At 38.7% G+C, this 26,004-nt stretch overlaps 1 protein-coding gene across 3 annotated transcripts in view; it reads right to left on the bottom strand.

The window, feature by feature from the left end:
- The window catches only part of AKAP6 (A-kinase anchoring protein 6), a 607,892-nt gene that overhangs the window by 408,175 nt on the left and 173,713 nt on the right, over positions 1–26,004 (bottom strand). Inside the window, exon 1 of one of the 3 annotated variants that reach the window (XM_049897584.1) lies at positions 3,786–3,851. The exons of the other annotated variants lie outside the window; for them this stretch is intronic. The gene's annotated coding sequence lies outside the window, so the exon portion shown is untranslated. Of the gene's footprint in view, positions 1–3,785; positions 3,852–26,004 lie in introns of those variants that run through there. 3 annotated transcript variants of the gene reach the window in all.

Raw genomic sequence — 26,004 nt, 5'->3', positions numbered from 1 at the left:
CTTATATTGGAAGAGGAGGCCATCTAGGACTTTCATAGCGAGAGAGAAGTCAATGCCTGGCTTCAAGGCTTCAAAGGACAGGCTAACCCTCTTGTTAGTGGCTAATGCAGCTGTTGGCTTTAAGTTGAGGCCAATGCTCATTTACCATTCCCAAAACCCCAGGGTGCTTAAGAATTATGCTAAGCCTACTCCGCCTGTGCTCTATAAATGGAACAGCAAAGCCTAGATGATAACACATCCGTTTACAACATGGTTTACTGAATATTTTAAGCCCACTGTTGAGACCCACTCCTCAGAAAAAAAGATTCCTTTCAAAATATTACTGCTCATTGATAATGCATCTGGTCACGCAAGAGCTCTGATGGAGACAGATGTACAAGAAGATTAATGTTGTTTTCATGCCTGCTTATACAATATCCATTCTGCAGCCCATGGATCGAGGAGTGATTTCAACTTTCAAGACTTATTATTTAAGAAATACATTTCATAATGCTGTACTTGCCATAAACAGTGATTCCTCTGATGGATCTAGGCAAAGTAAATTGAAAACCTTCTGGAAAGGATTCACCATTCCAGATGCCATTAACATTTGTGATTCATGGGAGGAGGTCAAAAACATCAACATTAACAGGAGTTTGGAAAGAGTTGATTCCAATGCTGATGGATGACTTGGAGGATTTCAAGACTTCAGTGGAGGAAGGTAACCACACATGTGGTGGAAATAGCAGGAGAATTAGAAGTAGAGCTTGAAGATGTGACTGAATTGCTGCAAATTCATGATAAAACTTTAACGGGCAAGGAGTTGTTTCTTATGGATGAGCAAAGAAGGAGTTTTCTTAAGACGGAATCTACTCTGGCGAAGATACTGTGAATATTGTTGAAATTACAACAAAGGATTTAGAATATCACATAAACTTAATTGATAAAGGAGCGCAAGGTTTGAGAGGATTGGCTCCAATTTTGAAAGAATGTCTAATGTGGATGAAGCGCTATCAAATAACATCGCATGCTAGAGAGAAATCTTTCATGAAAGGAAGAGTCAATTGATGCAGCAAACTCCATTGTTGTCTTATTTTAAGAAATTGCCATAGCTACCTCAACCTTCAGCAACTACCACCCTGATCAGTCACTAGCCATCAACATTGAGACAAGACCCTCCACCGGCAAAAAGATTATGACTCAGTGAAGGCTCAGATGATGGTTAACATTTTTAGAAATAAAGAATTTTTTAATTAAGGTATGTACATTTTTTTTAACAATGTTATTGCACACTTAATAGGTTATAGTGTAAACATAACTTTTATATGCACTGGCAAACCAAAAAATTCCTGTGACTCACTTTATTGCAATGGTCTGGAACTGAACCTGCAATATCTCCAAGGTATGCCTGTACCCTCTGAGAACAGATGAACTAGAGAAAAATCCACTCACAGAGAAGGAAACACTGGAACTTGAAAGGAATCTTGTCTGTCTTAGGCTGAGCCTCCTCTAATATTTTGTAATCATAGGCTTACACTCAGGTAGGTTTGAAATATAGATTTATATCACCTGCAAGGGCAAGTAAACCCCAAACAGAGAAATTGACAAAAATTAACAATGCCCTTAAGGCCTTTGGTGGGAGAAAACAGGAAGCTTCCTCTGTAAAGCCACATTCTCAACTCAGGCCACACAGAATTCTCACAGATAACAAGAGCTTGCAATCCTAAATCACAAAACACTCGAGGAAACATGTCACCATGGCCAAGAATCAGCAGAAACAATAAACATGAACTTCATATAATAGAATTATTAGGGCACACAATAAGAGAAGTATGTTTTTAATTATTAAAAAAAATAAAAGAAACTAAAAACATAAAAAAGGAAAAAGATACTATTAAAAAAAAAAAGCAGATTTTAGAAAGAGATTCAATAGGGAAATGTCTACCTTCTATCATTCTCAACAAGAAATGTATGGCTACAATAAGAAATCAGCCTGGGCAGAACAGATCTTGCCAGATAAGCTAGGGTTAATCTCATTACTACATAGTGTTTTGTAATTTGGTTATCTAGGTGAGAGATCACAAAATGCCTTGTTTTAGGTGGCATCCAATGCTCACCCCTACTGTGACACAGAGAGATTTGTCCCTATCCCCTGCTATAACATGGTAAGAAACTAGGCAACAATTAAATGACTGGTGGTTACACAATAAATGATATTTTTGAGAGTATGAAAGAAATGCTCAAGGAAAAGCTTTATGAATCTCTCTGCAGAACCTCTTTATCATATATTAACCTCTCAGCATGATATTTGTATTTCATGGTATTTCACAACCAAGGAGAATATTTCAGAAATTACCATATTAAACTCAAACCTCATTATCTGAGTCTTCTCTATGGAATTTGTTACAGCTTTTTCCCTGTTCTCCCTAAATAAGGAGTATTTCCCTTAAATTTTATTTCTAAGGGAAAAAATACAGTGTGCAGAGTACCATTAATTTTCACCAAATCAAAGTTTAATTCCAAGGCAGGAGAAATGTCACTGTGAAGGCTCACAGTTTAATAATCATAAATTTACTTATTCTCAGAGACTGCCCCACCACTTCTGCCGGCTACCATTAGACCTAGCAGAAGCCTGAAACCATGGGAGTGGCCTGAATAACATTGTCTGGATGGCTGCAAAGCGCAAGGATTGAGTCAAACTATGTTCATCTAATTTGATGTTTCTGTCTTAATCCATTCCTGGCTGAGGAAGATGCAGCTCCTTCAGCTTCCTCTCTGCATTTCCAGCATGTGTGAATCACTTGGCAAACTTGATGCAAGAAGAAACCCAAAGGGTGACTAAAAGCCAAGAAGCCCTTGCCTGACCCTGCCCCAGGGTGAACAAACACCTGGTTTAAATCGAGCATTTGAGGAAGCAGTTCCTTGCTGCCCACACAAAGGCCTCAAACCTGGTGATTTTGACTAGCTCAAGTGGCTCCTCCAGCGAAAATGGAGCTCATTTCTTGGCACCACGGCCCTGCCCATTACCCTTATCCATCCTGGCATAAAAGGCAGATTACCTAGAAGTCTAGGGTGGTAGTTCTCAAACTGTGGCACCTAGAGCAGCGGCATTAGCACCACTGGGGAACTTGTGTTAGAAATATAGATTCTCAAGCCCCACCCAGAGCTACCAAATGAGAAACTTTAGGGCTGAGCCTCAGCAACTTGTGCTTCAACTGGGTCTTCAGGTGATTCTGATGCATGTTAAAGTTTGAGAAGCACTGGTCTAAGGAAAACCACTTTTTTGCTCTCCTACCTGCCAAACTATCTTTCGTTGTCCTTAGGTTCCACTTTCCACCTATTCAAAACTGGACAAGCTTTTTTTTTTTTTTTTTACAAGTCAGGGCACTTTTGCCTGCAAGTAACAGCAAACACTTCTCAAGCTACCTTAAAAATGAGAACATTGTTTTGGCTCGTGTAACTGGAAATCCAGAATAAGGGCAAGTTCCAGGGTTGTCCTAATCCACCAGCCCTGACGTGGTTTCTCTGAGACTCTATTTTTTTTTTTTTCCTCTTTGAGCCAGCCTCACCCTTAGGCTGCCAGCAAGATGGCAGCAGCAGTTCAGTCTCACATCTACACACAAAAGCCTCTAGAGGAGGAAACAGGCCTCACTTCTGGAAACTCTCTCAGAAGAGTGAGGGAGAACTTTCCAGAAGTCCCCCACACACTTTTCGTGTTTTATCATTAGCCCAACATATTTCAACACATGCCCATTTCTGAACCAATCACTGGCAGGGAGGACGGGACTCACCAGTCAGGCCAATACCTGCATCTGGGGGTGGAGTCAGCTTCCCCAGAGGTACCATTCCATGTAGGGAAAGGGTAAATGCCAAAACACAGTCAGGGTTCAGCTAGGGAAGAGAAAGAAGGATTTACTGATAGGTAGACAACTTCAATGTCAACTAGTTTCCAAGAACATATTTCCTAGGAAGAGAAATCATCTGCTTTTGACATGGCATCTAAGGCTACACATGATGATGCTGGAAACCAACACCACGACCGCAAGCACAGCATTGTATTACAATAAGTCTGCAGTGAAATGTATCAAATCTCACTGGCAAACTCAAGTTAAATGAAAAAAAAAAAAAAACACATTTCCCTTTTCTTTCTCCTTGGATCATTCTCTCTTCCCTCGTATCCCCAGTAATATAATTTTCTGTTGAACAGCATCAGTCTTTCAGGTATTTCTCCAGTACTTTGAGCGTACATTATAGATAATTAATAACATTTCACTCACGAATAATGTATCCTGAAACTATTTCTGTAGTTTATTGTTGTTAGCTGTCATGGAGTCAGCCCCCAACTTAGGGCAACTCTATGCACCACAGAACCAAACGCTGCCCAGTACAGCACCATCACCGTGATCCGTTGATTGGTTGTCACCATTGTGATCCAACAGGGTTTTCATTGGCTGGTTTTCAGAAGTAGATTGTCAGGCCTTTCTTCCTAGTGCATCTTAGCCTGGAAGCTCTGCTGAAACCTGCTCAGAATCATGGCAACACGCAAACTTCCCCTGACAGATGGGTGGTGGCTGCGCAGGATGTGCCTCAGCCAGGAATCAAACCAAATCTCCAGCACAGATGGTGAGAATTCTACTGCTGGACCACCAATGCCTTGCTATTTCTGTAGGTTATCAGATATTAATTAGAGCAGCAACTCTAAGGCAGGCACAGTGCTAAGCAAAGGGGACGCCATGATAAATAACGGCAGGTCCTCATCTCTAGCATCCAGTCTATTGGGGAGACAGACATGTGAACAAATGAACGCAATGCAGGGTGCAGTGGGCAATAACAGAAGTATGCCCAGACTGTAAATGTATTATACATGCCAATGCAGAGAGCTTCATCTGGGATATGAGGGATGGAGGCGATAATCAAGGAGGATTTGAAGGATGAATAAGAAAACAAAAGCATAAGTTTCTAGACAATCCTTAGAGGTCAGCATAGCCCAACATAGCATTTCATCTGCATAACAAAGCAGGGAAACTGTCCCAGGGTAGGATGTTCCACCTCAGCATGGGAGCTCCAGAGTTTTATCTGTTGTAAGATAGGCTGAAAGTAATTGGTTACTAATAATAAAGTAATGGAATGTGCAAGCGATTCACTGCTAAATAAATCAGCACGGGTTCAAGGTTATCATTATAATCCTGTTATTATCATTTGCATTCTCATGTGCTTTCAGAGGTGGAAGGAAAAGAGTATGGAGTTATATTTAGCCTGCTTGGGGTTGAACATATCCCTGGGTTTCCCATGGTTATACAGGGCGGGTATGAACAGGATTTATTCTGAATGCCTGGTAAGAAAAAAGCTGAGGAGGGTAGTTCTAGGTTAATGCCATATTACTATTTGATTCATGAAGTCAACTTCTAACTTGTGGTAACCAAGACCCCTGGAAAGGAAACTCGGGTGGTCGTGACTTGTACCAGGATCTACTCTCTTATGAATGATGCAATTTAACAGATAATTATTTTTTTACATGCACAATTTATTTTGCCCCACAATTTTTCATAGCCTGGGGTCTTTTTCCTCCTTTTCCTTTAGTTTCTAAGAATGGAAATTATATATACACTTTAATATAAAAATAAACCTACACCTACAGGTAGAAACCCTGGTGGCATAGTGGTTAAGAGCTATGGCTGCTAACCAAAAGGTCAGCAGTTCAAATCCACCAGGCACTCCTTGGAAACTCTATAGCGCAGTTCTACTCTGTCTTATAGGGTCACTGTGAGTCGGAATTGGCTCAACAGCAACGGGTTTGATTTGGGTTTTTTTTTCTGCCAGGTCAGGAACTAATTTTCCAATGAAATAATGGAACCAAAATTGAGAGGAAATGTGTTTCAGTTGGCTAGGAAAGGAACCAAAGGATACCCAGCAAAGACAGACACATGCAACAAACAAATATAGTGCAGCCAAGTTCTAGGGTGTATGTGAGTGTTCTGTGGATGTGTGTGTTTGTGTGTGTGTGTGCAAAGAGACCAAGAGAGGGAAAGAGAACTATTGCATGATGTAAATGTGAATTTCTCTAAGAGTAGGTGATCATTGATTGCCCTTTGCTTTATCTGCCTAGTGCATCAGTGACCCACATTTCCTGTGCTCCAACACTTTTTATTTTATTCTCTGAGAAAAGCCTGACTCTGATGTTTTACAGAATTCAAGACCAGAGGTCATACTCTACTTCGCCCCATGGTCCAAGTTTTGAGCCTTGATCTCCCTACTGTCGTAATATACTTGCCAGACTCCTTGGGAATCCTAAACCTTTGGAAGCATAAACCATTTGCCTCAAACAAGCAGAGTGTGTCCCTTGTGGGTGACACTCAACACATCATGAATGCTCAGTAAATTTTATTGATGGTGATAGTAGAAAATGACCTTGGAAGAAGCACATCAGAAAAATCACTCCTGAAAGACCACAACCAAATGGCTTTCAATTTCATGCACCATTCAAATCTCACTTTAATGAATGTTACAGTAACAGTTGTCAATTTCATACTCGAAAAGGCAGAATTCATATACTTGTGTTAAGTATGATCATCTAACCTGACTCTGTAGATGAGAGTACTTGATGATTATTACTGATTTTAAATATGCAGTAATTGAAGCCTGAGGTACCTGGTTGAAGGTAGATGTTTTCTACATGATTTCTTTTCTCTTTAAATTATTTTTTCTTTTCATTTCTATATCTCATCTTATTTACTCATCATATTCAACTTTACCAGTTAGGAGTGAAATGTGATTTTAAATACTTGAAAAATATGATGTGTTTATGAAAGTATTTCTTTACAAAAAGATCATTTTCTTCCTTCTTAATAATTATTGGTAATGTCCAGGAATAATAATAGACAAGGAGAGGACTAGAGCTTATATGTGTGCTCTCCCTGCTACAATTTTTCCTTCTAATTTTTTTTTCTTTTTAATTTTAACTGTTCACCGTGAAAAATAATCTCAGACTTAAAAAGAGTTGCAAAAAATAGTACAAGGAATTCTGGTATGCCCTTCACCTAGCTTCCCCAAATGTTAAAATATTACATAGCCACACGACAAGTGTCAAAACCAGGAAATAAACATCAGTGTTTAATCATACAATACTATTAACTAATCTTACAAACCTTGTTCAGATTTTCCCATTTGTCCCACAATGTCCTTTTTCTGTGTAGGATCCACTTCAGGATCACATATTGCATTTTCTTGTTATGTCTCCTTAGCCTCCTCTAATCTGGAACAGTTCCTCAATCTGTCTTTTAGGACCTTAACAATTTTGAAGAGTACTGGTCTGCTATTTTGTAGAATGTTCCTCAATTTGGGTTTGTCTGATGTTTACCCCTTAAGTTTGGGTTACTCAATTTTGACAAGAATACCAGAGAAGTGATATTGTGTTTTTCTCAGTACATCAATCATATCGGGAGATATATAATGTTCCTATGTCTCATCAGTGATAATGTAACTTTGAGCACTTGGCTAAGGGGGTGTCTGCCAGGTTTCTCCACTATAAAGTTACTGATTTTCCCTTTGAAATTAATAAGCGTTTTGTGGGGAGATACTTAGAAACTAAGCAAATAATTCTGTCAACTAACTTTAGCATTCATTGATGATTCTTGCCTGTAACAACTATTACCATTTGACAGATGCTGATTTCTATGTCCATCATTCCTCTACATTTATTAATTAGAATTTTCATGTAAGAAAAGTTTTCTCTTCTCCCCCTTTATTTTAATGGTATAGCCTCATGAATATTTATTTTATTCTATGGATTATAGTCCATTGGAGCCCTGGTGGTGCAGTGGTTAAGAGTTCAGCTGCTAACCAAACGGTCAGCAGTTCAAATCCACCAGCCACTCCTTGGAAACCATATGGGGCAGTTCTACTCTGTCCTATAGGGTCACTATGAGTTGGAATCAACTCAGCAGCAACAGGTTTTGTTTAGTTTTATTTGTTTTTAATAGGCTACTACTGACATTATTTATATTGTTGCTCAAATTGTTTTATGTTTGGCCAAAGGTAGCTGCTTCAAGTTGCCTTTGTCTTGCCACATCCCAATCATTTCTTGAACACATCCTTACTTTTAGCATAATAAGATGCTCTAGGTTTATCCTGTACCTTCTCTGCCCTAGCTCTGGAATCAGCCATTTCTCCAAGGAACACGAGTTCCTTTTTACTGGAGAAAGTTATTTAGAAATCAAGATCTGGGTGCTGGGTGTGCTCATGGTTACTGGGCTTTCACTGCTACTGGGCCCTCTCAGTGGACAAAACTAGGGGGGGAAAGATATATAAATCAAACCAAAAAACCCATGGCCATGACGCTGATTCCCACTCATGGTGACTACACGTGCTGCTCAGTAGGACTGCTCCGTAGGGTTTTCTCAGTGGTAGTATTCATGGAAGCAGCTCACCAGGGCTTTCTTCCGTGGACCTACTGAATGGATTTGAATTGCCCACCTTTATATTAGCTGCTGATTGCAAACCACTTGCACCACCCAGGCTCTAATCCATGCATATGCAAACATCTATCTCTATATCTGTGTGTATTTATTAAAAATGAGTTCACATTGATACCTCCAACTCCAACCCATTACAAAGGTCTTTCTAGCCTTCCCTCACTCTGTATTCATAATTCCTTCCTCTCACAGTGGAAGACTTGGCTTTCATATTCACAATGTATTTATTTATTTTCTTTAAAATACACATAAAATCATTTCAAAATTGCTAACTCATGCCCCATGAAAAAGAAGTATAATATTGGGACGGTTCTTTTAGTCTTTAGCCTTGTAGCATATAGTCAAAAACTGTTTTCCAGCATTGCTTAGATTAGTTCTTTCCTTCCCTACCCATTCAGTGTCGTTGTTATTCATGTGTAATAGTCTCATCTGTTACTGCTTATATTTCATTTTGAGTTCCCCCACATGTGAATGATTTTTGAGTATATGAAACATTAACATGGTTCTAATTGCCCAAGACAACTCTTCACTCATCTTCAATAAAGAATCTTACCCAGACATTGATATCAAACAATATTTCACATGTTGCTGCTGTTGGTAGGGGCCATCAAGTCAATTCCAACTCATAGCAACCCTAAGTACAACAAAAAGAAACGCTGTCCTCTCCTGTACTATCCTCACAATGGTTGTTATGCTTAAGCCCATTGCTGCAGCCACTGTGTCAATCCATCTCATTGAGGGTCTTCCTTTTTTCACTGACCCTCTGCTTTACCAACCATGATGTTCTTGTCCAGGGACTGGTCCCTCTTGGTAACATGCCCAAAGTATATGAGCCAAAGTCTCACCATCCTTGCTTTTAAGGAACATTCTGGCTGTACTTCTTCCGAGACAGATTCGTTCGTTCTTTTGGCAGTCCCTGGTATATTCAATACTCTTTGCCAGCACCATAATTGAAAGGCATCAATTCTTCTTAGGTCTTCCTTATTCATCGTCCAGGTTTCACATGCATATGAGGCAACTGAAAACACCATGGCTTGGGTCAGGTGCATCTTGGTCCTTAAAGTGACATCTTGGTTTTTTTAACACGTTAAAGAGGTCTTTTGCAACAGATTTGCCTAATGCAGTGTGTCATATTTCACACTGAAGATTTTTAAATATTTTGTCATTTCTGGCATCTCCCTTCTGAGCTTGCATTTTACATTTCTGCTCATTTAATAAGTTATTAATGAACATTTATTAAACATTGTGGTCTAAGACACTCTACGGGCTTGGAAGATAAGAAGTACTGTAAAATAAAACTAGCAACGCAAGTCTGTAAATCAAGGCCATGTGCCAGAAGTGTTGTAAAAAAGTGCCCTGGAAATTCAGAGGAGGGAGGGAGTCCCAAGAATTTGTTTGTTACTGATATTGCTGAATCAATGACTTCCTTTTTTTTTTTTTTTGACTAATGAAGAATTATAAACCTGACAAATAAGGTTAAAGGAGAAGGCATTCATACATGGTGGTGAGATGTAATATAACAGGTGATTCCAAACAACTCTACTCCAACAACTCACTGGACTCTGGTTCTGTTCTTGCTAGTATATACTTTAATCATCACTGGAAAACAATGAAAAATAGCCACAAGAGCAACAGGCTAGAAAGAGTAAAAACAAAGACATACTAACAGGGTGAATAGCAAAAGGAAGAATATAAATAACAAGTAACCTTGCACATAATCAGCTGTTTACACGGTCTGACGGATATTAATACAGATAATAAGGTGTTAACAGAGGTGGTTATTTTTAATTCCTCAGTTCATACCACAGCTTTATCTTTTCAAAATTATCATTCTTGGTTTTAGATCAGTGTTTCTCAACCTTTTTTCATTATCAATGCCTTCACCCCACGCCCATGTTGTTTTAGTTTTTTTTAATAATCGCCCCTCACAAAATTTGAATAATGCAAATATACTATGTATGTACTGTATATCCACCTGTGTTTTAAATATAAACAGAGTAAGATTTTTTTGCCCTCCCAAAAACCAAATTTTGCCCCCATGAAGGTGATACTGCCCCCAGTGAGAATCCATGCTCTAGGCATTTTCCATGACATCATTTTCCTGTTTAAGGCTCCCATCTCCGAAATGAGAACAAAAAGACCTGAGGAATAATTAGATAAGGTCATACTACCAAGCAACAAATACGAAAAAAAGTAGATGGAAAGGAAATAGTTAACCATGGAAAATCAAAAACCAAGTATAAATCGAGGATAAATGAAAACAGGTTTTGTGCATTACGAAGGCTCCTCAGCATTTGGAAATGGCTATATAATAAAGGTAAATGTTTTTACAGGGCTAAACCTCATGCCCGGCTATTAAAGAAAACTGTCTTCACTGATGATAAAACTACAGATGCACTTTCCAAGGGTAGTAAAACACCAACTGTTCTAGTTTTGCATCATATTTAGCTGTCACTCACGGCCTTACTGTGAGAGAGAAGTTAACAAACAAGCAAATTAAATCTCTTTTTAAATATAATGGCCAGGGGAAAAAAAATCATTTTATTAGAGCTTGTACATTGGACCTAATAAAAGTAATCTGAGAATGAATGACTCACTTTTCCAGAGGAGGCATGCTGGCTTTTGTTTCGTTTTCTATGAAACGATAAAATTTAAAGATTCCCCTTGGCATTAGCCATACTGAAAATATAGCAGAAACTGTGGTGAACACAGAAGGGCATTTCCCAATGAAGGTGAAGAAATAAATTGGATCTCTCCCTCCATAATGTCCCAATTTCCCTGGAAATAAAGGCTGGAGAAGGACTGGCATAACATGCTTTTTTGCAACTACAATAAGAGAATGGAAGATAGGGAAGTAATGTCCATTGAGCAACAATTTAATATAAATTAATATATTTATTTCTCAAAACCACCCTATAAAGTGGTATTGCACTTCATTTTTATTTGTTGTTGTTCGGTGCCATCAAGTTGGTTCTGGCTCATAGCGACCCTATGCGCAACAGAACAAAACACTGCCTGGTCCTGTGCCAACCTTATAATAGTTATGCTTGAGCTCATTGTTGCAGCCACTGTGTCAATCCACCTTGTTGAGGGTCTTCCTCTTTTCCACTGACCCTGTTCTCTGCCAAGCATGATGTCCTTCTCCAGGGACTGATCCCTCCTGACAACATGACCAAAGTATGTAAGACACAGTCTCGCCATCCTTGCCTCTAAGGAGCATTCTGGCAGCACTTCTGCCAAGACAGATTTGTTCGTTCTTTTGGCAGTCCATGGTATATTCAATATTCCTTGCCAACACCACAATTCAAAGGCATCAACTCTTCTCCGGTCGTCCTTATTCATTGTCCCGCTTTCACATGCATATGATGGGATTGAAAATACCATGGCTTGGGTCAGGGGCACCTTAGCCTTCAGGGTGACATCTTTGCTCTTCAACACTTTGAAGAAGTCCTTTGCAGCAGATTTGCCCAATGCAATGCGTCTTTTGATTTCTTGACTGCTGCTTCCATGGCTGTTGATTATGGATCCAAGTAAAATGAAATCCTTGACAACTTCGATCTTTTCTCCGTTTATCATGATGTTGCTCCTTGGTCCAGTTGTGAGGATTTTTGTTTTCTTTATGTTGAGGTGTAATCCATACTGAAGGCTGTGGTCTTTGATCTTCATCAATAAGTGCTTCAAGTTCTCTTCACTTTCATCAAGCAAGGTTGTGTCATCTGCATAACGCAGGTTGTTAATGAGTCTTCCTCCAATCCTGACACCCCGTTCTTCTTCATATAGTCCAGCTTCTTGTATTATTTGTTCAGCATACAGATTAAATAGGCACGGTGAAAGAATACAGCCCTGACGCACACCTTTCCTGACTTTGAACCAATCAGTATCCCCTTGTTCTGTCCGAGCAACTGCCTTTTGATCTATGTAAAGTTTCCTCATGAGCACAATTAAGTGTTCTGGAATTCCCATTCTTCGTAATGTTATCCATAGTTTGTTATGATCCACACAGTCGAATGCCTTTGCGTAGTCAATAAAACACAGGTAAACATCCTTCTGGCATTCTTTGCTTTCAGCCAGGATCCATCTGACATCAGCAATGATATCCCTGGTTCCATGTCCTCTTCTGAAACCGGCCTGAATTTCTGGCAGTTCCCTGTCGATATACTGCTGCAACCGTTTTTGAATGATCTTCAGCAAAATTTTGCTTGCGTGTGATATTAATGATATTGTTCTATAATTTCCACATTGGGTTGGATCACCTTTCTTGGGAATAGGCATAAATATGGATCTTTTTCAGTCAGTTGGCCAGGAAGCTGTCTTCCATATTTCTTAGCATAGACGAGTGAGCACCTCCAGCGCTGCATTTGTTTGTTGAAACATCTCAATTGATATTCCATCAATTCCTGGAGGCTTGTTTTTCACCAATACCTTCAGAGCAGCTTGGACTTCTTCCTTCAGTACCATCGGTTCCTGATCATATGCCACCTCTTGAAATAGTTGAACATCGACTAATTCTTTTTGGTATAATGACTCTGTGTATTCTTTCCATCTTCTTTTGATGCTTCCTGTGTCGTTTAATATTTTCCCCATAGAATCCTTCACTATTGCAACTCGAGGCTTGATTTTTTTCTTCAGTTCTTTCAGCTTGAGAAACGCCGAGTGTGTTCTTCCCTTTTGGTTTTCCATCTCCAGCTCTTTGCACATGTCATTATAATACTTTACTTTGTCTTCTCAAGCTGCAATTTTTATAGATGAAGAAAAATGGCTTAAAGAAGTGATCTAACTTCTCACAGGATCACACCACTACTACATGATGGAAACTGCATTTAGATCCAGATGTCACTCCAAAATTAACGTTCTTGTTTCATAAGAAGTCCAGAGCCTTGATAAAACAACCTACTGCTCTTCCTGACTTTTTGATGCCACTTCTTCCACGGTCCTTTTTCTTCCTTTCTTAATGTAATTGTATACAAAACCTACAGGTCTTCATATCCCTTGACCACTTTCTTCTTTCTCTCTCAGTTAACACTCCACTGGCAATGGGTTGCTACCCCACTTTCAGACTTGGATAAAACATGCCATGGTATCTGGCTTCTAGAGAGGCTGCTGAGGACCACTGATGCAGTCTGGAAGTGTGGAGGAATTAGATTCAGGAGACATGAAGGAGTGGGCAGGTACATGTCCCCTTCATTTTCTCCTCCATGAAAGACATAAAGGTGCAGGTCTTTCTTGCTACTCTTCTGGAGCAGTCCCGAAGTAAACATACTTGCTAAATGACCTGCTTTCCTTGCTAAGTGTTAACCAGAACAGTAATGCACTGCATTGTATTGCATGGAATTTGCCTGTCCTCATTTCCCTTTTTCTCTCAACTCTCATCACCCCAGTTTGTGGCTTTCTGTAGGGTCCCTGAATTCTTGTCTTGGACTCTAGACGAAGTAAGCAAAGGCTCTCAAACTTATCTTCATAATAGTTAGTATATTTATGCAATGTAACATTGAATTTTGATATAGAAATGTACTTTCCTACTCTAAAAGCATGATAAAAAAAAAAAAAAACCTGCTAGACAAAGAAATAAAGGGCATCCAGATTGGCAAGGAAGAAGTAAAATTATCTCTATTTGCAGATGACATGATCTTATACACAGAAAACCCTAAGGAATCCTCCAGAAAACTACTTAAACTAATAGAAGAGTTTGGCAGAGTCTCAGGTTATAAGATAAACATACAAAAATTGCTTGGATTCCTCTACATCAACAAAAAGAACATCGAAGAGGAAATCACCAAATCAATACCATTCACAGTAGCCCCCAAGAAGATAAAATACTTAGGAATAAATCTTACCAAAGATGTAAAAGACCTATACAAAGAAAACTATGAAGTACTAGTGCAAGAAACTAAAAGGGACCTACATAAGTGGAAAAACACACCTTGCTCATGGATAGGAAGACTTAACATAGTAAAAATGTCTATTCTACCAAAAGCCATCTATACATACAATGCACTTCCGATCCAAATTCCAATGACATTTTTTAAAGTGATGGAGAAACAAATCACCAACTTCATATGGAAGGGAAAGAAGACCCGGATAAGTAAAGCATTACTGAAAAAGAAGAAGAAAGTGGGAGACCTCACTCTACCTGATTTTAGAACATATTATACAGCCACAGTAGTCAAAACAGCCTGGTATTGCTACAACAACAGGCACATAGACCAATGGAACAGAATTGCGAACCCAGATATAAATCCATCCACATATGAGCAGCTGATATTTGACAAAGGCCTAGTGTCAGTTAATTGGGGAAAAGATAGTCTTTTTAACAAATGGTGCTGGCATAACTGGATATCCATTTGCAAAAAAACGAAACAGGACCCATACCTCACACCATGTACAAAAACTAACTCCAAGTGGATCAAAGACCTAAACATAAAGACTAAAACGATAAAAATCATGGAAGAAAAAACAGGGACAACGTTAGGAGCCCTAATACAAGGCATAAACAGAATACAAAACATTACCAAAAATGACGAAGAGAAACCAGTAACTGGGAGCTCCTAAAAATCGAACACCTATGCTCATCTAAAGACTTCACCAAACGAGTAAAAAGACCACTTACAGATTGGGAAAAAATTTTCAGCTATGACATCTCCGACCAGCGCCTGATCTCTAAAATCTATATGATTCTGTTAAAACTCAACCACAAAAAGACAAACAACCCAATCAAAAAGTGGGCAAAGGATATGAACACGCACTTCACTAAAGAAGATATTCAGGCAGCTAACAGATACATGAGAAAATGCTCTTGATCATTAGCCATTAGAGAAATGCAAATCAAAACTACGATGAGATTCCATCTCACTCCAACAAGGCTGGCATTAATCCAAAAAACACAAAATAATAAATGTTGGAGAGGCTGCGGAGAGATTGGAACTCTTATACACTGCTGGTGGGAATGTAAAATGGTACAACCACTTTGGAAATCTATCTGGCGTTTTCTTAAAAAGTTAGAAATAGAACTACCATACAACCCAGAAATCCCACTCCTCAGAATATACCCTAGAGAAACAAGAGCCTTCACACAAACAGATATATGCACACCCATGTTTATTGCAGCTCTGTTTACAATAGCAAAAAGCTGGAAGCAACCAAGGTGTCCATCAACGGATGAATGGGTAAATAAATTATGGTATATTCACACAATGGAATACTACGCATTGATAAAGAACAGTGACGAATCTGTGAAACATTTCATAACATGGAGGAACCTGGAAGGCATTATGTTGAGTGAAATTAGTCAGAGGCAAAAGGACAAATATTGTATAAAACCACTATTATAAGATCTTGAGAAATAGTATAAACTGAGAAGAACACATACTTTTGTGGTTACGAGGCAGGGAGGGAGGGAGGGTGGGAGAGGGTTATTTACTGATTAGTTAGTAGATAAGAACTACTTTAGGTGAAGGGAAGGACAATACTCAATACACAGAAGGTCAGCTCAGCTGGACTGGAACAAAAGCAAAGAAGTTTCTGGGATAAACTGAATGTTTCAAAGGTCAGAGGAGCAAGGGCAGGGGTTTGGGGACTATGGCTTAAGGGGACTTCTAAGTCAATCGGCATAATAAACTCTATTATGAAAACATTCTGCATTCCACTTAGAAGTGTGGCGTCTCGGGTCTTAAATGCTAATAAGCGGCCATCTAAGATGCATCAATTGGTCTCAACCCACCTGGATCAAAGGAGAATGAAGAACACCAAGGTCACACAATAATTATGAGCCAAAAAGACAGAAAGGGCCACGTGAAGCAGAGATTTACATCATCCTGAGACCAGAAGAACTAGATGGTGCCTGGCCACAACTGATGACTACCCTGATAGGGAGCACAACAGGGAACCCCTGAGGGAGCAGGAGAACAGTGGGATGCAGACCCCAAATTCTCATAAAAAGACCAGACTTAATGGTCTGACTGAGACTAGAAGAATCCCAGTGGTCATGGTCCCCAAACCTTCTGTTGGCCCAGGACAGGAACCATTCCCGAAGACAACTCATCAGACATGGATGGGACTGGACAGTGGGTTGGAGAGAGATGCTGATGAAGAGTGAGCTACTTGTATCAGGTGGACACTTGAGACTGTGTTGGCATCTCCTGTCTGGAGGGGAGATAGGAGGGTAGAGAGGGTTAGAAACAGGCAAAATCGTCACGAAAGGAGAGACTAGAAGGAGGAAGTGGGCTGACTCATTAGGGGGACAGTAAGTGGGAGTATGGAATAAGGTGTATATAAGCTTATATGTGACAAACTGACTTGATTTGTAAACTTTCAATTAAAGCACAATAAAAATTATTTAAAAAAAAAAAAAAAAAAACCAAACCTGTTCCTGTCAAGTCCATTCTGACTCGTAATGACTCTATAGGACAGAGTAGAACTGCCCCATAGAGTTTCCAAGGAGTGCCTGTGGATTTGAACTGCTGACCTTTTGTTACCATGTGTAACACTAAACCACCACACCACTAGGGTTTCCAAAAGCATGATAACTACATTAAAAAACAATGGGGAAAATGGCGAAGTAAGAAATCTCACCCAAAACCCTCCCATTCAAACAAACCAATGTTATCATTTTCTTGTATATCCTCCTAGTATATTTTGTTTAACACAGTTTCTAATAATAATTATAGTGATAAAATGTCCATATCTGATTCAGAAATCAAAAGACACTATGAGAATTACAAACGATAGTTAGAACAATATTTAGATAACCAAAAGTGTTCTTAGAAGACCAAATCATGCTTCTTGGATACCTAATTTGTTTTTAAACTGAAAATAGGACAACATACGCCAGGCAGACTATCCTCCGTTTATTACTTATTTTAACTACTAGGTAGATCTTAATATTTTGATATTACCTTTATTTCTGTTAAAAAAAATTAAATAAGAAAGAAAACAACTGAGTAACAACTCAAAAGACAGTAATTTTCATGTCTTGTCGATCTCTTAAAACTCTGCTTTTGATTCATAGTTAAGTTTACCCCTGCTCCAGAAAGTGATGCTGCACACTATCACTGTAACAAGGTTTATTTCCAAGCCAAGATTCTGGATTAATGGAAACATCCAGGTGCTAAATCAAGAAGTGTACAGAAAAAACATCCGCTATTCTTGTTTCTTAGTTAACACTCTCAATATAAAGCATATTATTAAATGAAATGTTTTTTATGTGTACTCACATATTTCATTTTCAGTGACACATTAATGCCACATCTGAGAATGAGAAGCCTTTTTTTGAGAAATGAATTATACTTTCCACAATTTCTCAGACCCATCCAAACAATGGCATACAAGGCAATCATTTTAAAGGGTGGTGAATATCTAAATTCTCTGATGCGGAAGGATATTCACAACATATTGCTGAGTAAAATATCCAGATAACAGGGGACTCCCACTTCTGAAAATGAGGGAGTGGCAGGGTCCGGAATTACCCTCCTACTGTAAACAATAAGAAAACTGGATAAAATATATTTTAAAAAAACTGAGACAACTAGGGTAAGTCAAGAAAGGTGCTTGGGTACAAAAATTAAGAAGGCACTCCTTTTTAAGGCTGACCCTCCATTTGCGTGACCCTGAGAATAAGTGCCTTCCTAAATTTTGTACCCTAAGTTTACTTTCCTCACCCTAGTCTCAGCCCTGGTTTTCAGCCATTGAACCTCAGACAGCAGCATGACTGTGATTTCTGGAAAAAGGAAAATAAATGAAATAGACCCTAAAATAGGCCTTTTGCCTGGAGGTAAATTCCAGATTACAGTGCAGGAAGATGGAATCCAAAGAAAGCTGGTAGTCTCACCGAACTGAGGTGACAGAAATCAGGGTTTGGAGAGGGCATGGCAGCTAGAATTGTCAGGGCAGAGCACCAGAGAGGAAGGAGTTATAAAGAGAAATAGCTTCTGAAATGTGAGTAGGAGTCTCCTTGAGTCTTTGGCTGAATACCAATATGTGCATGCATAGGATAAAACCCTGCAAGGCTAGACAAAGAGCAACTTTCTGGGAAATAACAAGTACGGGGCGATGTAAGCGGAGCAATTTCCAGAGTTCACACAGACCTAGAAATCATTCAAGCTACCACTAACCAGAGCAGTGAGACTTCATTGGATGAATATACAGGACCTTCATTAGAGACCCCAGAAAGGCCACACCCAAAAAATAAGGCTAAATTGTCCATACAGTAAAGGCTGCTCTAGACCAGCACTATAATAGCTTATTAATAAAGCACTAAAATATCGAAATGAGTATAAGTAATCTAATTTCTGAAAGGAAAAGTTCAATACTCTTTAGAGAAATACAAAGACATCAAGCACACACAATGTAAAATTCACAGTGGCTTGTATCCAGTCAAAAATTGCCAGGCATGCAATGAAGAAGGAAAACATGACCCATTATCAGGAGAAAAATCAGATAGTAGAAACAGACCAGAAGTGACAGAGATGAAGAATTAGCAGACAAGAACATTAAAACAACTATTATAAATATGACCAATATGCTCAAGGATTTAAAGAAAAACATGAACAGAATGAGAAGAGAAATGGAAGACATTTTTAAAAATCTAGCAATCAAAAATATAGTATCTTAAACAAAAGCTTCACTGGGTGAGATTAACAGCATATTTGACAGCACAGAAGAAAACATTAATAAACTTGAAGACATTGTGATATAAACTACCCAAAATGAAGCATAGAGAGAAGCAGGTCTAAGAAAAAAAAAATTTAACAGAGCCTCAGTGACCTATGTCCCGGATATGGGACAATATAAATCAATTTACCATATGTGCATAGGAGCCCTGTGGTATGTGGTTAAATGCTCCGCTGCGAACCATATGTGCAAATGGAGTCCCAGAAGAAAAAGGGGGTCAGAAAAATATTTGAGAAGTAATGACCGAAAATTTTTCATTTGTGATGGAAACTAAATCAAACCAAACCCATTGCCATTGAGTTGATTCCGACTCATAGCAACCCTATCGGACAGAGTAACTGCCCCATAGAGTTTCCAAGGGGTTCCTGATACATTCAAACTGCCGACCCTTTGGTTAGCAGCTGTAGCTCTTAACCACTATGCCATCAGGGTTTCCATGATGGAAACTATATACCCATAAATCTGTGAAATTCAATGAACCCTCAGCAGATAAACACAAAGGAAATCACAGGAAAGCATATCACAACCAAACTGCTGAAAACCGGTGTTAAAGAATAATCTTAAAATCAATCACAGAAAAGATACATATGTACACAGGAACAAATAAAAAATAATCACAGATTCCTTGTCAGAAACAATTCAAGGCAGAAGACCAAAAAAAATGGCATATTCAGTGTGCTGAAAGAAAACACTGTCAACCTAGAATTCCACATTTAATGAAAGTGTCTTTCAAATATGAAAGTAAAATAAATTATTTTTCATCCAACAAAAGCTGAGAAAATTTATCGCCAATGAACTTGAGCTGAATGAGAAATTTTTAAAGGAAATTCTCCAGGCAGAAGGTAATAATAATATTCAAAAGAAACATGGATATACACAAAGGAATGAAAACCATTAAAAACAGCAAATATATGGATATACATAAAAAAAGACATCTTCCCATTTAAAAAACGTCTTTAAGACATTTGAAGATAGAATGTGATAAGTTCAAGACACATATTATAAACCTTACAGCAATAAACTGGTATAGAAAATATAGAGGCTATAAATAAATACAGTACATAAAATAAATACTCAGAAGACAGGAAAAGAACACACAAAAATCAAATAAGAAGGTGGCACATCTAAATCCAACCTCATCACTGATTACATTAAATATAATTTTTCTAAATACTACAATTAAAAGGCAGAGATTGCCGAGATAAAAAAACAAGACTCAATACTCACTGTCCACAAACCTAAAAAACCAAACCCATTGCCATTGAGTCGATTCCGATTCATAGCGACCCTAGAGGACAGAGTAGAACTGCCCCATAGAGCTTCCAAGGAGCACCTGGTGGATTTGAACTGCTGACCTTTCAGTTAGCAGGCACACTGTCCACAAGACACTTTAAATATAATGACATAGATAGGTTAAAAGTAAAAGAATGAAAAAAAAAAAGCCATAAGAAAGCCAAAGAGTGGGTATCAATCTCAAACAAAGTGGACTTACAAACAAACAATAATATCAGGAAGCAAAAAGGATATACTATAATAACAAAAAAGTCAATTCACCAAAAGGATATAACAATCCTATAAAGTTTCAAACTCCTAACAAACTTCCAAAATGCAAGAAGCAAAAATTATTAGAACCAAACTGAAAAACAGATCAATCTACAATTATAGTTGGAGATTTCAACAATCCTCTCATCACTAATATAACAGAGAAACAGAAAATCAACAAAGATATAGAAGATTTAAACAACATTATCAACCATGCTGATTCTAAAATTTTATATGGAAATACAAAAGACCTAAAAGAACAAAGTTTGAGGACTTACAAAACCTTACTTCAAGACTTACTGTAAAATAAAACTTACTATAAAGCCACAGTAATCAAGAAAATGCAGTATATCAGGATAGGTATATACACAGAGTAATTATACCAAAAACAATTAGTTGATATTCAACCATTTCAAGAGGTGGTATATGATCAGGAACTGATGGTACCGAAGGAAGAAGTCCAAGCTGCTCTGAAGGTATTGGTGAAAAACAAGCCTCCAGGAATTGATGGAATATCAATTGAGATGTTTCAACAAACAAATGCAGCTCTGGAGGTGCTCACTCGTCTATGCTAAGAAATATGAAAGACAGCTTCCTGGCCAACTGACTGGAAGAGATCCATATTTATGCCTATTCCCAAGAAAGGTGATCCAACCCAATGTGGAAATTATAGAACAATATCATTAATATCACACGCAAGCAAAATTTTGCTGAAGATCATTCAAAAACGGTTGCAGCAGTATATCGACAGGGAACTGCCAGAAATTCAGGCCGGTTTCAGAAGAGGACATGGAACCAGGGATATCATTGCTGATGTCAGATGGATCCTGGCTGAAAGCAAAGAATGCCAGAAGGATGTTTACCTGTGTTTTATTGACTACGCAAAGGCATTCGACTGTGTGGATCATAACAAACTATGGATAACATTACGAAGAATGGGAATTCCAGAACACTTAATTGTGCTCATGAGGAAACTTTACATAGATCAAAAGGCAGTTGCTCGGACAGAACAAGGGGATACTGATTGGTTCAAAGTCAGGAAAGGTGTGCGTCAGGGCTGTATTCTTTCACCGTGCCTATTTAATCTGTATGCTGAACAAATAATACAAGAAGCTGGACTATATGAAGAAGAACGGGGTGTCAGGATTGGAGGAAGACTCATTAACAACCTGCGTTATGCAGATGACACAACCTTGCTTGATGAAAGTGAAGAGAACTTGAAGCACTTATTGATGAAGATCAAAGACCACAGCCTTCAGTATGGATTACACCTCAACATAAAGAAAACAAAAATCCTCACAACTGGACCAAGGAGCAACATCATGATAAACGGAGAAAAGATCGAAGTTGTCAAGGATTTCATTTTACTTGGATCCATAATCAACAGCCATGGAAGCAGCAGTCAAGAAATCAAAAGACGCATTGCATTGGGCAAATCTGCTGCAAAGGACTTCTTCAAAGTGTTGAAGAGCAAAGATGTCACCCTGAAGGCTAAGGTGCCCCTGACCCAAGCCATGGTATTTTCAACCCCATCATATGCATGTGAAAGCGGGACAATGAATAAGGACGACCGGAGAAGAGTTGATGCCTTTGAATTGTGGTGTTGGCAAGGAATATTGAATATACCATGGACTGCCAAAAGAACGAACAAATCTGTCTTGGCAGAAGTGCTGCCAGAATGCTCCTTAGAGGCAAGGATGGCGAGACTGTGTCTTACATACTTTGGACATGTTGTCAGGAGGGATCAGTCCCTGGAGAAGGACATCATGCTTGGCAGAGTACAGGGTCAGCAGAAAAGAGGAAGACCCTCAACAAGGTGGATTGACACAGTGGCTGCAACAATGAGCTCAAGCATAACAACGATTGTAAGGATGGCACAGGACCAGGCAGTGTTTCATTCTGTTGTGCGTAGGTTCGCTATGAGTCAGTACCGACTCGACAGCACCTAACAACAACAACATATAGACCAATGAAACAAAATGGAGAATCTAGAAATAGGCCTACATATATATGAGCAATTAATTTTTAGTTAATTAAAAAGAGTAGTCTTTTCAACTAATGATGCTAAAAACATCTAGATATTCATGTGGAAAAAATAAACCTTGAAATTTACCACACACCATACATAAATATTAGCTCAAAATGAACCACCTAAATGTGAAAGCGAAACTGTAAAATTTCTAGGAGAAATTCTTTATGACCTGGGATAGGCAAAAATTTCTGAGATAAGACATAAAATGCACAAAACATAGGATAAAAATTTGACAAATTTTACTTTATTAAAGTTAAAACCCTTTGCTCTTCAAAATTAAGAAAAAAAAACAAAACAGGAATCTTAGGACTACATATATCTGACAATGGAGCTGTGTCTAGAATATATAAAGAACTCTTAAAATTTAATAATGAGAGAACAAACCAATAAATTTGAGCAAAAGATTTGAAAATACATCTTACAACAGAAGATACTGCAGATACATGCGTTTCATAGAGATATACACATCACCATGAAAAATGCCCTGCATCTTTCGTCATCAGGCAAATGCAAATTAAAACCACCATGAAATACTGCTACACACCTATTAGGATGGCTAACACTTAAAAGACAGACAATGCCAAGTGTTGGTGAGAATTTGGAGCAACTGGAACTTTCATACATTGCTGGGGGAATGCAAAATTGTACAGCCTTTTGAGAAAAGTTTGGTAGTTATTAATAAAATTAAACATAACACTTATCATATGACCTCTCTTGGGTATTTACCCAAGAAGAATGAAACCCTGTGTCCACACAAAAACTTATACAGAATATGTATAGCAGCTTTATTCATAAAAACCCCAAACTATAAACAATTCTAATGTGGTATAGCTATACAAAAGAAGGTGTTGTTGTTGAGTGCCATGGAGTAGATTCCAACTCATAGAGACTCAATGTGATGGAACAGTACTGCCCCGTAGGGTTTCCTAGGCTATAATCCTTACAGAAGCAGATCGCCAGATCTTTTCTCCCACAGAGCAGCTGGTGGGTTTGAACCACAGACCTTCTGGTTAGCGGCCAAATGCTTAACCACTGCACCACCAGGGCTCCTTATACTACAGAATATCACACAGTAATAAAAAGGAATGAGCTTCTAATACAAGTAACAACATGACATATCTCAAAAATTATTATGTTGAGCAAAAATACCAGACAAAAAAGAGTGCATACTACGCGGTTCCATATATGTAAAACTCTAGGAAAGACACATCTTAACTATAGTGAGAGGAGGAGATCAGTGGTTTTTCTGGGGCCAGAGGCTAGAGGAGGATCGGAGAATGACAGGTAAGGAACTCAAGGAAATCTTTTGGTGTGATGGAAATGTTCTGTATCTTGATTATGGGTGGAAGTTATATAAAGGTTTAAAAAAAAAAAAAAGAAAACCCATTGCTGTTGAGTTCATTCTGACTCAGCGGCCCTATAGAACAGAGCAGAACTACCCCATAGGGTTTCCAAATTGCAGCTGGTAGATTCGAACTACCAGTCTTTTGGGTAGCAGCCAAGCTCTTAAACACTGTGCCACCAGGATACGTTTGCCAAAACTCACTGAACTGTACATTTAAAATTAGTGAATTTTATGTAAATTATACTTCAAACCAAAGCCATTGCCATCGAGTGGATTCTGACTCATAGAAACCCTGTAAGACAGAGTAGAACCGCCCCGTTGGGTTTCCAAGAAGTGGCTGGTGGATTTGAACTGCCGACCTTTTGGTTAGCAGCCAAGCTCTTAAGCACTGTGCACCAGGGCCCCAACAATAAAGTTGATTAAAAAAAGAAAAGTAAACCTTAAGTGGGGGTAAAATTAAGATGTCACCTGTCTCTTAGATTCTTGGATTCAATCAGTGATTTAGAATTTAAAAAATAAAGCAGATTACAAAACAAGATGTATGACCACATTTGTATAAAATTAAATGTTTATGTATGTGTGTGTAAATACTCACAGATAGATCCCAGGAAGTAAGTTCCTCAAATATTTACATGGGTTTACCTCAGGTCAGAAATGTGGGCGAATTACTTTGTGAATCATACTTTTGTTGGTTTCAATCAACCATCACACTCCAATTAATGCTGCTTCCCTACAAATATAATTCAACAAGTTCTAATTATCTGCATACAGCTTGCAGGCAAGGGACCAACCCTAGATAAGACAGGAGAGTCAATATGCTTTATCTTAGGTACCTCCAACATTTCCCTTCTCCACACTTCCTTTTCAACCACCTCCATCAAGGTAACTTGTGTTCTCCAACTCTGTAATTCTCTCCTCCCAGCCAGCTATGAATGGTAACAGTCATTTATACTTATTCCTTTTGTCAGAAGAGATGGTACCCAGTCTCTCTCCCACTATTCCCAGCAGGAGATGGTGTCTTTTCTCACCAGATTCCTCTTCAAGGACTAGGACCCCACCCTGTTCCATCACAGGCTGCCTAGGGGGCCCTCCTTCAGGATCTCCTTCACCTGAACCTCCTCCCTACTGCAGAACAAGTCAGCTCCTCTCGTCTTCACCTCAAACTCAATCCCAGCCAATCCTTTTTTCCTAGAGACTCTCAGATATATTAACAGTTTTCGGGTACATGTGATGTATGCGCAAAGACGCTGGGTGCAGTAGAAAGCCCTCGGAATACAAGCCAGGAGAACTGTGCTCTGGAAGCTGCTCTGGCCAGCTGGCAACCTAAGGCAAAATCACTTAGCATCACTGTGGTTCAGTTTCTGCTTCTGGGAAATGAAAAGCTAAATTGAGATCTTTTCCAGCTCTCATGCTAGAATTCTAGAGATGTTTTTTGCTCTTTAATGACATTCTGGAATACAGCCAAATTCCTCATATGGTATATTTGAAAATCTAGTATACATTTATCTGCCTCTAAAGTGTAGCTGGAATGTACCATCTCTATTTACAGGGTCATAGTTGAATAACAAGGTCAATTTACAAATTACAGATTAAATAATACAGCAGAGAGTGAAGCCTCCTTTTTCAGTTTTTCGCTACACATACGTACATTCACTCTCACTCTCTTTCTCCTTTACCCCCTTGTCCTCATTCCCTCATTCTTCTCTCTGCCTCTCCTTTGCTTCCCTTCTTCTCCCTCTCTTCACTGACTCACAGACTGCATAACAGTCAGGAAAGGTAATATACTTGCTGAGCTGTATTTGGGTATAAGATTCATAATAAAATCGTTTAGGCATGAATGCACATTTTTGTTTGTTTAGTGCACTCAAAAATGGATTAAGGGTAATTCCCATTCCCAGGTGACTCTCATCAGCACTATGTGGCCACTTGCTTGTTATACGGAGGCCATCAGTTACAACAAATTGGAAAAA

Source organism: Elephas maximus, chromosome 10, assembly GCF_024166365.1.
Source record: "Elephas maximus indicus isolate mEleMax1 chromosome 10, mEleMax1 primary haplotype, whole genome shotgun sequence".
In the NCBI taxonomy this organism is placed as follows: domain Eukaryota; kingdom Metazoa; phylum Chordata; class Mammalia; order Proboscidea; family Elephantidae; genus Elephas; species Elephas maximus.
The sequence above is the reverse complement of the archived record's forward strand: the minus strand, read 5'-3'. Positions and strand labels throughout refer to the sequence as shown.